The sequence below is a fragment of the Puntigrus tetrazona genome, chromosome 10, assembly GCF_018831695.1.
Source record: "Puntigrus tetrazona isolate hp1 chromosome 10, ASM1883169v1, whole genome shotgun sequence".
NCBI classification, from domain to species: Eukaryota; Metazoa; Chordata; class Actinopteri; order Cypriniformes; family Cyprinidae; genus Puntigrus; species Puntigrus tetrazona.
Window position 1 is genome coordinate 481,408 of NC_056708.1, and position 14,764 is coordinate 496,171.

Sequence of the window (14,764 nt, forward strand, 5' to 3'; positions counted from 1 at the left end):
TTGGGGTAGTTTCAAGTGACCAGTGCTTCAGGAGATGATTACCAAGCTGAGTTCTACACGCAACAATCATTTAATCAGAGCATTCGACACACTAAGATTACTTCAAATGGGAGCATTGATTTGTCCTATGTTCATAAGTGCTTCTCTTTGGGGTAGTTTTAATGATGAAATGTACTGTGTGAGCAAGGATCCATTTCTTCTCTTATTTTTTGTTTTTACTTTTGAAACAAAATGTTTTCACCCATATCCTTCTCGCTTACAGTGCAAAAAGGATTTGGTGATATTTGTCCACTATTTGGCATGCTTGCACGTTTCCTGTGTTCCTTTGCTCGCGCCCCAAGGCGGCAAAAGCAGCTGACGTCTACTCTAACTTTAGCATCTTTCTATTCAACCAATGCAGAAAGTGCTATCAAGTTCAGGGTAAATGTTTGCTGACTGAACTACCTGTGTGCACCTGGACTTGATTCAGTTTTGTTTCGTTTGAAGAAGACCCTCAAGATGACTACAAAGAGAAGCATTTGTGATTCTGTGTAAAAAAATAAGTGCTGCTCTTTGGGGCAGTCTTGTTGGTGTTTGTTCATCGTGGGCTTCGCTCATTGCCATCGCTGCAGCTGCATACCCATTGTAAACACAAGAGGGTGCCGTTTTAACCAAAGTATTGGCAATCACTCTTTCTTTTCTGTACTTAGATTAGTGTGGTTCTGTATTGTAATCCAGTAATTTCAACAATCTCGAAAATAGCATAATTGTTGCGTTTGCATGAAATGCTTAAATGTGTGAAAAGTCCACCCATGCCCAATAATGCTGATGATTTCCAAAGGTATTAACGCTGCAATCAACGTTTAATGGGCTATCAAAAATGCATATGTGCCAACGACCTCCCCAAAGCGCAAAGGTGTGTGGACCGCCTTTATAATGGGTGCTGCAAACCTCGCTGCTCAGACAAGCTCGTTCTACAAGCAGGCAGCACTCTCCTGATGCCTCTGCCTACACATGACCTCCAGAAATGTTTAGGAGTTTCAGTCGTCAAAAGGGACAAGATTTTCAACTGCTCCTATAGTCACCATCAGTACCCTCACAATGGCACTGACTTGTCTGTTGTATTGGGTAAGTGCTTTTGTTGGGGTAGTTTCAAGTGACCAGTGCTTCAGGAGATGATTACCAAGCTGAGTTCTACACGCAACAATCATTTAATCAGAGCATTCGACACACTAAGATTACTTCAAATGGGAGCATTGATTTGTCCTATGTTCATAAGTGCTTCTCTTTGGGGTAGTTTTAATGATGAAATGTACTGTGAGCAAGGATCCATTTCTTCTCTTATTTGTTTGTTTTTACTTTTGAAACAAAATGTTTTCACCCATATCCTTCTCGCTTACAGTGCAAAAAGGATTTGGTGATATTTGTCCACTATTTGGCATGCTTGCACGTTTCCTGTGTTTCCTTTGCTCGCCCCAAGGCGGCAAAAGCAGCTGACGTCTACTCTAACTTTAGCATCTTTCTATTCAACCAATGCAGAAAGTGCTATCAAGTTCAGGAGTAAATGTTTGCTGACTGAACTACCTGTGTGCACCTGGACTTGATTCAGTTTTGTTTTTCGTTTGAAGAAGACCCTCAAGATGACTACAAAGAGAAGCATTTGTGATTCTGTGTAAAAAAATAAGTGCTGCTCTTTGGGGCAGTCTTGTTGGTGTTTGTTCATCGTGGGCTTCGCTCATTGCCATCGCTGCAGCTGCATACCCATTGTAAACACAAAGAGGTGCCGTTTTAACCAAAGTATTGGCAATCACTCTTTCTTTTCTGTACTCTAGATTAGTGTGGTTCTGTATTGTAATCCAGTAATTTCAACAATCTCGAAAATAGCATAATTGTTGCGTTTGCATGAAATGCTTAAATGTGTGAAAAGTCCACCCATGCCCAATAATGCTGATGATTTCCAAAGGTATTAACGCTGCAATCAACGTTTAATGGGCTATCAAAAATGCATATGTGCCAACGACCTCCCCAAACGCAAAGGTGTGTGGACCGCCTTTATAATGGGTGCTGCAAACCTCGCTGCTCAGACAAGCTCGTTCTACAAGCAGGCAGCACTCTCCTGATGCCTCTGCCTACACATGACCTCCAGAAATGTTTAGGAGTTTCAGTCGTCAAAAGGGACAAGATTTTCAACTGCTCTCCTATAGTCACCATCAGTACCCTCACAATGGCACTGACTTGTCTGTTGTATTGGGTAAGTGCTTTTTGTTGGGGTAGTTTCAAGTGACCAGTGCTTCAGGAGATGATTACCAAGCTGAGTTCTACACGCAACAATCATTTAATCAGAGCATTCGACACACTAAGATTACTTCAAATGGGAGCATTGATTTGTCCTATGTTCATAAGTGCTTCTCTTTGGGGTAGTTTTAATGATGAAATGTACTGTGAGCAAGGATCCATTTCTTCTCTTATTTGTTTGTTTTACTTTTGAAACAAAATGTTTTCACCCATATCCTTCTCGCTTACAGTGCAAAAAGGATTTGGTGATATTTGTCCACTATTTGGCATGCTTGCACGTTTCCTGTGTTTCCTTTGCTCGCCCCCAAGGCGGCAAAAGCAGCTGACGTCTACTCTAACTTTAGCATCTTTCTATTCAACCAATGCAGAAAGTGCTATCAAGTTCAGGGTAAATGTTTGCTGACTGAACTACCTGTGTGCACCTGGACTTGATTCAGTTTTGTTTCGTTTGAAGAAGACCCTCAAGATGACTACAAAGAGAAGCATTTGTGATTCTGTGTAAAAAAATAAGTGCTGCTCTTTGGGGCAGTCTTGTTGGTGTTTGTTCATCGTGGGCTTCGCTCATTGCCATCGCTGCAGCTGCATACCCATTGTAAACACAAGAGGGTGCCGTTTTAACCAAAGTATTGGCAATCACTCTTTCTTTTCTGTACTCTAGATTAGTGTGGTTCTGTATTGTAATCCAGTAATTTCAACAATCTCGAAAATAGCATAATTGTTGCGTTTGCATGAAATGCTTAAATGTGTGAAAAGTCCACCCATGCCCAATAATGCTGATGATTTCCAAAGGTATTAACGCTGCAATCAACGTTTAATGGGCTATCAAAAATGCATATGTGCCAACGACCTCCCCAAACGCAAAGGTGTGTGGACCGCCTTTATAATGGGTGCTGCAAACCTCGCTGCTCAGACAAGCTCGTTCTACAAGCAGGCAGCACTCTCCTGATGCCTCTGCCTACACATGACCTCCAGAAATGTTTAGGAGTTTCAGTCGTCAAAAGGGACAAGATTTTCAACTGCTCCTATAGTCACCATCAGTACCCTCACAATGGCACTGACTTGTCTGTTGTATTGGGTAAGTGCTTTTGTTGGGGTAGTTTCAAGTGACCAGTGCTTCAGGAGATGATTACCAAGCTGAGTTCTACACGCAACAATCATTTAATCAGAGCATTCGACACACTAAGATTACTTCAAATGGGAGCATTGATTTGTCCTATGTTCATAAGTGCTTCTCTTTGGGGTAGTTTTAATGATGAAATGTACTGTGAGCAAGGATCCATTTCTTCTATTATTTGTTTGTTGTTACTTTTGAAACAAAATGTTTTCACCCATATCCTTCGCTTACAGTGCAAAAAGGATTTGGTGATATTTGTCCACTATTTGGCATGCTTGCACGTTTCCTGTGTTTCCTTTGCTCGCGCCCCAAGGCGGCAAAAGCAGCTGACGTCTACTCTAACTTTAGCATCTTTCTATTCAACCAATGCAGAAAGTGCTATCAAGTTGGGGTAAATGTTTGCTGACTGAACTACCTGTGTGCACCTGGACTTGATTCAGTTTTGTTTCGTTTGAAGAAGACCCTCAAGATGACTACAAAGAGAAGCATTTGTGATTCTGTGTAAAAAAATAAGTGCTGCTCTTTGGGGCAGTCTTGTTGGTGTTTGTTCATCGTGGGCTTCGCTCATTGCCATCGCTGCAGCTGCATACCCATTGTAAACACAAGAGGGTGCCGTTTTAACCAAAGTATTGGCAATCACTCTTTCTTTTCTGTACTTTAGATTAGTGTGGTTCTGTATTGTAATCCAGTAATTTCAACAATCTCGAAAATAGCATAATTGTTGCGTTTGCATGAAATGCTTAAATGTGTGAAAAGTCCACCCATGCCCAATAATGCTGATGATTTCCAAAGGTATTAACGCTGCAATCAACGTTTAATGGGCTATCAAAAATGCATATGTGCCAACGACCTCCCCAAACGCAAAGGTGTGTGGACCGCCTTTATAATGGGTGCTGCAAACCTCGCTGCTCAGACAAGCTCGTTCTACAAGCAGGCAGCACTCTCCTGATGCCTCTGCCTACACATGACCTCCAGAAATGTTTAGGAGTTTCAGTCGTCAAAAGGGACAAGATTTTCAACTGCTCCTATAGTCACCATCAGTACCCTCACAATGGCACTGACTTGTCTGTTGTATTGGGTAAGTGCTTTTGTTGGGGTAGTTTCAAGTGACCAGTGCTTCAGGAGATGATTACCAAGCTGAGTTCTACACGCAACAATCATTTAATCAGAGCATTCGACACACTAAGATTACTTCAAATGGGAGCATTGATTTGTCCTATGTTCATAAGTGCTTCTCTTTGGGGTAGTTTTAATGATGAAATGTACTGTGAGCAAGGATCCATTTCTTCTATTATTTGTTTGTTGTTACTTTTGAAACAAAATGTTTTCACCCATATCCTTCTCGCTTACAGTGCAAAAAGGATTTGGTGATATTTGTCCACTATTTGGCATGCTTGCACGTTTCCTGTGTTTCCTTTGCTCGCCCCAAGGCGGCAAAAGCAGCTGACGTCTACTCTAACTTTAGCATCTTTCTATTCAACCAATGCAGAAAGTGCTATCAAGTTGGGGTAAATGTTTGCTGACTGAACTACCTGTGTGCACCTGGACTTGATTCAGTTTTGTTTCGTTTGAAGAAGACCCTCAAGATGACTACAAAGAGAAGCATTTGTGATTCTGTAAAAAAAATAAGTGCTGCTCTTTGGGGCAGTCTTGTTGGTGTTTGTTCATCGTGGGCTTCGCTCATTGCCATCGCTGCAGCTGCATACCCATTGTAAACACAAGAGGGTGCCGTTTTAACCAAAGTATTGGCAATCACTCTTTCTTTTCTGTACTTTAGATTAGTGTGGTTCTGTATTGTAATCCAGTAATTTCAACAATCTCGAAAATAGCATAATTGTTGCGTTTGCATGAAATGCTTAAATGTGTGAAAAGTCCACCCATGCCCAATAATGCTGATGATTTCCAAAGGTATTAACGCTGCAATCAACGTTTAATGGGCTATCAAAAATGCATATGTGCCAACGACCTCCCAAACGCAAAGGTGTGTGGACCGCCTTTATAATGGGTGCTGCAAACCTCGCTGCTCAGACAAGCTCGTTCTACAAGCAGGCAGCACTCTCCTGATGCCTCTGCCTACACATGACCTCCAGAAATGTTTAGGAGTTTCAGTCGTCAAAAGGGACAAGATTTTCAACTGCTCCTATAGTCACCATCAGTACCCTCACAATGGCACTGACTTGTCTGTTGTATTGGGTAAGTGCTTTTTGTTGGGGTAGTTTCAAGTGACCAGTGCTTCAGGAGATGATTACCAAGCTGAGTTCTACACGCAACAATCATTTAATCAGAGCATTCGACACACTAAGATTACTTCAAATGGGAGCATTGATTTGTCCTATGTTCATAAGTGCTTCTCTTTGGGGTAGTTTTAATGATGAAATGTACTGTGAGCAAGGATCCATTTCTTCTATTATTTGTTTGTTGTTACTTTTGAAACAAAATGTTTTCACCCATATCCTTCTCGCTTACAGTGCAAAAAGGATTTGGTGATATTTGTCCACTATTTGGCATGCTTGCACGTTTCCTGTGTTTCCTTTGCTCGCCCCCAAGGCGGCAAAAGCAGCTGACGTCTACTCTAACTTTAGCATCTTTCTATTCAACCAATGCAGAAAGTGCTATCAAGTTGGGGTAAATGTTTGCTGACTGAACTACCTGTGTGCACCTGGACTTGATTCAGTTTTGTTTCGTTTGAAGAAGACCCTCAAGATGACTACAAAGAGAAGCATTTGTGATTCTGTGTAAAAAAATAAGTGCTGCTCTTTGGGGCAGTCTTGTTGGTGTTTGTTCATCGTGGGCTTCGCTCATTGCCATCGCTGCAGCTGCATACCCATTGTAAACACAAGAGGGTGCCGTTTTAACCAAAGTATTGGCAATCACTCTTTCTTTTCTGTACTCTAGATTAGTGTGGTTCTGTATTGTAATCCAGTAATTTCAACAATCTCGAAAATAGCATAATTGTTGCGTTTGCATGAAATGCTTAAATGTGTGAAAAGTCCACCCATGCCCAATAATGCTGATGATTTCCAAAGGTATTAACGCTGCAATCAACGTTTAATGGGCTATCAAAAATGCATATGTGCCAACGACCTCCCCAAACGCAAAGGTGTGTGGACCGCCTTTATAATGGGTGCTGCAAACCTCGCTGCTCAGACAAGCTCGTTCTACAAGCAGGCAGCACTCTCCTGATGCCTCTGCCTACACATGACCTCCAGAAATGTTTAGGAGTTTCAGTCGTCAAAGGGACAAGATTTTCAACTGCTCCTATAGTCACCATCAGTACCCTCACAATGGCACTGACTTGTCTGTTGTATTGGGTAAGTGCTTTTTGTTGGGGTAGTTTCAAGTGACCAGTGCTTCAGGAGATGATTACCAAGCTGAGTTCTACACGCAACAATCATTTAATCAGAGCATTCGACACACTAAGATTACTTCAAATGGGAGCATTGATTTGTCCTATGTTCATAAGTGCTTCTCTTTGGGGTAGTTTTAATGATGAAATGTACTGTGAGCAAGGATCCATTTCTTCTATTATTTGTTTGTTGTTACTTTTGAAACAAAATGTTTTCACCCATATCCTTCTCGCTTACAGTGCAAAAAGGATTTGGTGATATTTGTCCACTATTTGGCATGCTTGCACGTTTCCTGTGTTTCCTTTGCTCGCCCCCAAGGCGGCAAAAGCAGCTGACGTCTACTCTAACTTTAGCATCTTTCTATTCAACCAATGCAGAAAGTGCTATCAAGTTGGGGTAAATGTTTGCTGACTGAACTACCTGTGTGCACCTGGACTTGATTCAGTTTTGTTTCGTTTGAAGAAGACCCTCAAGATGACTACAAAGAGAAGCATTTGTGATTCTGTGTAAAAAAATAAGTGCTGCTCTTTGGGGCAGTCTTGTTGGTGTTTGTTCATCGTGGGCTTCGCTCATTGCCATCGCTGCAGCTGCATACCCATTGTAAACACAAGAGGGTGCCGTTTTAACCAAAGTATTGGCAATCACTCTTTCTTTTCTGTACTTTAGATTAGTGTGGTTCTGTATTGTAATCCAGTAATTTCAACAATCTCGAAAATAGCATAATTGTTGCGTTTGCATGAAATGCTTAAATGTGTGAAAAGTCCACCCATGCCCAATAATGCTGATGATTTCCAAAGGTATTAACGCTGCAATCAACGTTTAATGGGCTATCAAAAATGCATATGTGCCAACGACCTCCCCAAACGCAAAGGTGTGTGGACCGCCTTTATAATGGGTGCTGCAAACCTCGCTGCTCAGACAAGCTCGTTCTACAAGCAGGCAGCACTCTCCTGATGCCTCTGCCTACACATGACCTCCAGAAATGTTTAGGAGTTTCAGTCGTCAAAAGGGACAAGATTTTCAACTGCTCCTATAGTCACCATCAGTACCCTCACAATGGCACTGACTTGTCTGTTGTATTGGGTAAGTGCTTTTGTTGGGGTAGTTTCAAGTGACCAGTGCTTCAGGAGATGATTACCAAGCTGAGTTCTACACGCAACAATCATTTAATCAGAGCATTCGACACACTAAGATTACTTCAAATGGGAGCATTGATTTGTCCTATGTTCATAAGTGCTTCTCTTTGGGGTAGTTTTAATGATGAAATGTACTGTGAGCAAGGATCCATTTCTTCTATTATTTGTTTGTTGTTACTTTTGAAACAAAATGTTTTCACCCATATCCTTCTCGCTTACAGTGCAAAAAGGATTTGGTGATATTTGTCCACTATTTGGCATGCTTGCACGTTTCCTGTGTTTCCTTTGCTCGCCCCAAAAAGCGGCAAAAGCAGCTGACGTCTACTCTAACTTTAGCATCTTTCTATTCAACCAATGCAGAAAGTGCTATCAAGTTGGGGTAAATGTTTGCTGACTGAACTACCTGTGTGCACCTGGACTTGATTCAGTTTTGTTTCGTTTGAAAAGACCCTCAAGATGACTACAAAGAGAAGCATTTGTGATTCTGTGTAAAAAAATAAGTGCTGCTCTTTGGGGCAGTCTTGTTGGTGTTTGTTCATCGTGGGCTTCGCTCATTGCCATCGCTGCAGCTGCATACCCATTGTAAACACAAGAGGGTGCCGTTTTAACCAAAGTATTGGCAATCACTCTTTCTTTTCTGTACTTTAGATTAGTGTGGTTCTGTATTGTAATCCAGTAATTTCAACAATCTCGAAAATAGCATAATTGTTGCGTTTGCATGAAATGCTTAAATGTGTGAAAAGTCCACCCATGCCCAATAATGCTGATGATTTCCAAAGGTATTAACGCTGCAATCAACGTTTAATGGGCTATCAAAAATGCATATGTGCCAACGACCTCCCCAAACGCAAAGGTGTGTGGACCGCCTTTATAATGGGTGCTGCAAACCTCGCTGCTCAGACAAGCTCGTTCTACAAGCAGGCAGCACTCTCCTGATGCCTCTGCCTACACATGACCTCCAGAAATGTTTAGGAGTTTCAGTCGTCAAAGGGACAAGATTTTCAACTGCTCCTATAGTCACCATCAGTACCCTCACAATGGCACTGACTTGTCTGTTGTATTGGGTAAGTGCTTTTGTTGGGGTAGTTTCAAGTGACCAGTGCTTCAGGAGATGATTACCAAGCTGAGTTCTACACGCAACAATCATTTAATCAGAGCATTCGACACACTAAGATTACTTCAAATGGGAGCATTGATTTGTCCTATGTTCATAAGTGCTTCTCTTTGGGGTAGTTTTAATGATGAAATGTACTGTGAGCAAGGATCCATTTCTTCTATTATTTGTTTGTTGTTACTTTTGAAACAAAATGTTTTCACCCATATCCTTCTCGCTTACAGTGCAAAAAGGATTTGGTGATATTTGTCCACTATTTGGCATGCTTGCACGTTTCCTGTGTTTCCTTTGCTCGCCCCAAGGCGGCAAAAGCAGCTGACGTCTACTCTAACTTTAGCATCTTTCTATTCAACCAATGCAGAAAGTGCTATCAAGTTGGGGTAAATGTTTGCTGACTGAACTACCTGTGTGCACCTGGACTTGATTCAGTTTTGTTTCGTTTGAAGAAGACCCTCAAGATGACTACAAAGAGAAGCATTTGTGATTCTGTGTAAAAAAATAAGTGCTGCTCTTTGGGGCAGTCTTGTTGGTGTTTGTTCATCGTGGGCTTCGCTCATTGCCATCGCTGCAGCTGCATACCCATTGTAAACACAAGAGGGTGCCGTTTTAACCAAAGTATTGGCAATCACTCTTTCTTTTCTGTACTTTAGATTAGTGTGGTTCTGTATTGTAATCCAGTAATTTCAACAATCTCGAAAATAGCATAATTGTTGCGTTTGCATGAAATGCTTAAATGTGTGAAAAGTCCACCCATGCCCAATAATGCTGATGATTTCCAAAGGTATTAACGCTGCAATCAACGTTTAATGGGCTATCAAAAATGCATATGTGCCAACGACCTCCCCAAACGCAAAGGTGTGTGGACCGCCTTTATAATGGGTGCTGCAAACCTCGCTGCTCAGACAAGCTCGTTCTACAAGCAGGCAGCACTCTCCTGATGCCTCTGCCTACACATGACCTCCAGAAATGTTTAGGAGTTTCAGTCGTCAAAAGGGACAAGATTTTCAACTGCTCCTATAGTCACCATCAGTACCCTCACAATGGCACTGACTTGTCTGTTGTATTGGGTAAGTGCTTTTGTTGGGGTAGTTTCAAGTGACCAGTGCTTCAGGAGATGATTACCAAGCTGAGTTCTACACGCAACAATCATTTAATCAGAGCATTCGACACACTAAGATTACTTCAAATGGGAGCATTGATTTGTCCTATGTTCATAAGTGCTTCTCTTTGGGGTAGTTTTAATGATGAAATGTACTGTGAGCAAGGATCCATTTCTTCTATTATTTGTTTGTTGTTACTTTTGAAACAAAATGTTTTCACCCATATCCTTCTCGCTTACAGTGCAAAAAGGATTTGGTGATATTTGTCCACTATTTGGCATGCTTGCACGTTTCCTGTGTTTCCTTTGCTCGCCCCAAGGCGGCAAAAGCAGCTGACGTCTACTCTAACTTTAGCATCTTTCTATTCAACCAATGCAGAAAGTGCTATCAAGTTGGAGTAAATGTTTGCTGACTGAACTACCTGTGTGCACCTGGACTTGATTCAGTTTTGTTTCGTTTGAAGAAGACCCTCAAGATGACTACAAAGAGAAGCATTTGTGATTCTGTGTAAAAAATAAGTGCTGCTCTTTGGGGCAGTCTTGTTGGTGTTTGTTCATCGTGGGCTTCGCTCATTGCCATCGCTGCAGCTGCATACCCATTGTAAACACAAGAGGGTGCCGTTTTAACCAAAGTATTGGCAATCACTCTTTCTTTTCTGTACTTTAGATTAGTGTGGTTCTGTATTGTAATCCAGTAATTTCAACAATCTCGAAAATAGCATAATTGTTGCGTTTGCATGAAATGCTTAAATGTGTGAAAAGTCCACCCATGCCCAATAATGCTGATGATTTCCAAAGGTATTAACGCTGCAATCAACGTTTAATGGGCTATCAAAAATGCATATGTGCCAACGACCTCCCCAAACGCAAAGGTGTGTGGACCGCCTTTATAATGGGTGCTGCAAACCTCGCTGCTCAGACAAGCTCGTTCTACAAGCAGGCAGCACTCTCCTGATGCCTCTGCCTACACATGACCTCCAGAAATGTTTAGGAGTTTCAGTCGTCAAAAGGGACAAGATTTTCAACTGCTCCTATAGTCACCATCAGTACCCTCACAATGGCACTGACTTGTCTGTTGTATTGGGTAAGTGCTTTTGTTGGGGTAGTTTCAAGTGACCAGTGCTTCAGGAGATGATTACCAAGCTGAGTTCTACACGCAACAATCATTTAATCAGAGCATTCGACACACTAAGATTACTTCAAATGGGAGCATTGATTTGTCCTATGTTCATAAGTGCTTCTCTTTGGGGTAGTTTTAATGATGAAATGTACTGTGAGCAAGGATCCATTTCTTCTATTATTTGTTTGTTTTTACTTTTGAAACAAAATGTTTTCACCCATATCCTTCTCGCTTACAGTGCAAAAAGGATTTGGTGATATTTGTCCACTATTTGGCATGCTTGCACGTTTCCTGTGTTTCCTTTGCTCGCGCCCCAAGGCGGCAAAAGCAGCTGACGTCTACTCTAACTTTAGCATCTTTCTATTCAACCAATGCAGAAAGTGCTATCAAGTTGGGGTAAATGTTTGCTGACTGAACTACCTGTGTGCACCTGGACTTGATTCAGTTTTGTTTCGTTTGAAGAAGACCCTCAAGATGACTACAAAGAGAAGCATTTGTGATTCTGTGTAAAAAAATAAGTGCTGCTCTTTGGGGCAGTCTTGTTGGTGTTTGTTCATCGTGGGCTTCGCTCATTGCCATCGCTGCAGCTGCATACCCATTGTAAACACAAGAGGGTGCCGTTTTAACCAAAGTATTGGCAATCACTCTTTCTTTTCTGTACTTTAGATTAGTGTGGTTCTGTATTGTAATCCAGTAATTTCAACAATCTCGAAAATAGCATAATTGTTGCGTTTGCATGAAATGCTTAAATGTGTGAAAAGTCCACCCATGCCCAATAATGCTGATGATTTCCAAAGGTATTAACGCTGCAATCAACGTTTAATGGGCTATCAAAAATGCATATGTGCCAACGACCTCCCCAAACGCAAAGGTGTGTGGACCGCCTTTATAATGGGTGCTGCAAACCTCGCTGCTCAGACAAGCTCGTTCTACAAGCAGGCAGCACTCTCCTGATGCCTCTGCCTACACATGACCTCCAGAAATGTTTAGGAGTTTCAGTCGTCAAAGGGACAAGATTTTCAACTGCTCCTATAGTCACCATCAGTACCCTCACAATGGCACTGACTTGTCTGTTGTATTGGGTAAGTGCTTTTGTTGGGGTAGTTTCAAGTGACCAGTGCTTCAGGAGATGATTACCAAGCTGAGTTCTACACGCAACAATCATTTAATCAGAGCATTCGACACACTAAGATTACTTCAAATGGGAGCATTGATTTGTCCTATGTTCATAAGTGCTTCTTTGGGGTAGTTTTAATGATGAAATGTACTGTGAGCAAGGATCCATTTCTTCTATTATTTGTTTGTTTTTACTTTTGAAACAAAATGTTTTCACCCATATCCTTCTCGCTTACAGTGCAAAAAGGATTTGGTGATATTTGTCCACTATTTGGCATGCTTGCACGTTTCCTGTGTTTCCTTTGCTCGCTTCAAGGCGGCAAAAGCAGCTGACGTCTACTCTAACTTTAGCATCTTTCTATTCAACCAATGCAGAAAGTGCTATCAAGTTGGGGTAAATGTTTGCTGACTGAACTACCTGTGTGCACCTGGACTTGATTCAGTTTTGTTTCGTTTGAAGAAGACCCTCAAGATGACTACAAAGAGAAGCATTTGTGATTCTGTGTAAAAAAATAAGTGCTGCTCTTTGGGGCAGTCTTGTTGGTGTTTGTTCATCGTGGGCTTCGCTCATTGCCATCGCTGCAGCTGCATACCCATTGTAAACACAAGAGGGTGCCGTTTTAACCAAAGTATTGGCAATCACTCTTTCTTTTCTGTACTTTAGATTAGTGTGGTTCTGTATTGTAATCCAGTAATTTCAACAATCTCGAAAATAGCATAATTGTTGCGTTTGCATGAAATGCTTAAATGTGTGAAAAGTCCACCCATGCCCAATAATGCTGATGATTTCCAAAGGTATTAACGCTGCAATCAACGTTTAATGGGCTATCAAAAATGCATATGTGCCAACGACCTCCCCAAACGCAAAGGTGTGTGGACCGCCTTTATAATGGGTGCTGCAAACCTCGCTGCTCAGACAAGCTCGTTCTACAAGCAGGCAGCACTCTCCTGATGCCTCTGCCTACACATGACCTCCAGAAATGTTTAGGAGTTTCAGTCGTCAAAAGGGACAAGATTTTCAACTGCTCCTATAGTCACCATCAGTACCCTCACAATGGCACTGACTTGTCTGTTGTATTGGGTAAGTGCTTTTGTTGGGGTAGTTTCAAGTGACCAGTGCTTCAGGAGATGATTACCAAGCTGAGTTCTACACGCAACAATCATTTAATCAGAGCATTCGACACACTAAGATTACTTCAAATGGGAGCATTGATTTGTCCTATGTTCATAAGTGCTTCTCTTTGGGGTAGTTTTAATGATGAAATGTACTGTGAGCAAGGATCCATTTCTTCTCTATTATTTGTTTGTTGTTACTTTTGAAACAAAATGTTTTCACCCATATCCTTCTCGCTTACAGTGCAAAAAGGATTTGGTGATATTTGTCCACTATTTGGCATGCTTGCACGTTTCCTGTGTTTCCTTTGCTCGCCCCCAAGGCGGCAAAAGCAGCTGACGCGTCTACTCTAACTTTAGCATCTTTCTATTCAACCAATGCAGAAAGTGCTATCAAGTTGGGGTAAATGTTTGCTGACTGAACTACCTGTGTGCACCTGGACTTGATTCAGTTTTGTTTCGTTTGAAGAAGACCCTCAAGATGACTACAAAGAGAAGCATTTGTGATTCTGTGTAAAAAAAATAAGTGCTGCTCTTTGGGGCAGTCTTGTTGGTGTTTGTTCATCGTGGGCTTCGCTCATTGCCATCGCTGCAGCTGCATACCCATTGTAAACACAAGAGGGTGCCGTTTTAACCAAAGTATTGGCAATCACTCTTTCTTTTCTGTACTTTAGATTAGTGTGGTTCTGTATTGTAATCCAGTAATTTCAACAATCTCGAAAATAGCATAATTGTTGCGTTTGCATGAAATGCTTAAATGTGTGAAAAGTCCACCCATGCCCAATAATGCTGATGATTTCCAAAGGTATTAACGCTGCAATCAACGTTTAATGGGCTATCAAAAATGCATATGTGCCAACGACCTCCCCAAACGCAAAGGTGTGTGGACCGCCTTTATAATGGGTGCTGCAAACCTCGCTGCTCAGACAAGCTCGTTCTACAAGCAGGCAGCACTCTCCTGATGCCTCTGCCTACACATGACCTCCAGAAATGTTTAGGAGTTTCAGTCGTCAAAAGGGACAAGATTTTCAACTGCTCCTATAGTCACCATCAGTACCCTCACAATGGCACTGACTTGTCTGTTGTATTGGGTAAGTGCTTTTGTTGGGGTAGTTTCAAGTGACCAGTGCTTCAGGAGATGATTACCAAGCTGAGTTCTACACGCAACAATCATTTAATCAGAGCATTCGACACACTAAGATTACTTCAAATGGGAGCATTGATTTGTCCTATGTTCATAAGTGCTTCTCTTTGGGGTAGTTTTAATGATGAAATGTACTGTGAGCAAGGATCCATTTCTTCTATTATTTGTTTGTTTTTACTTTTGAAAC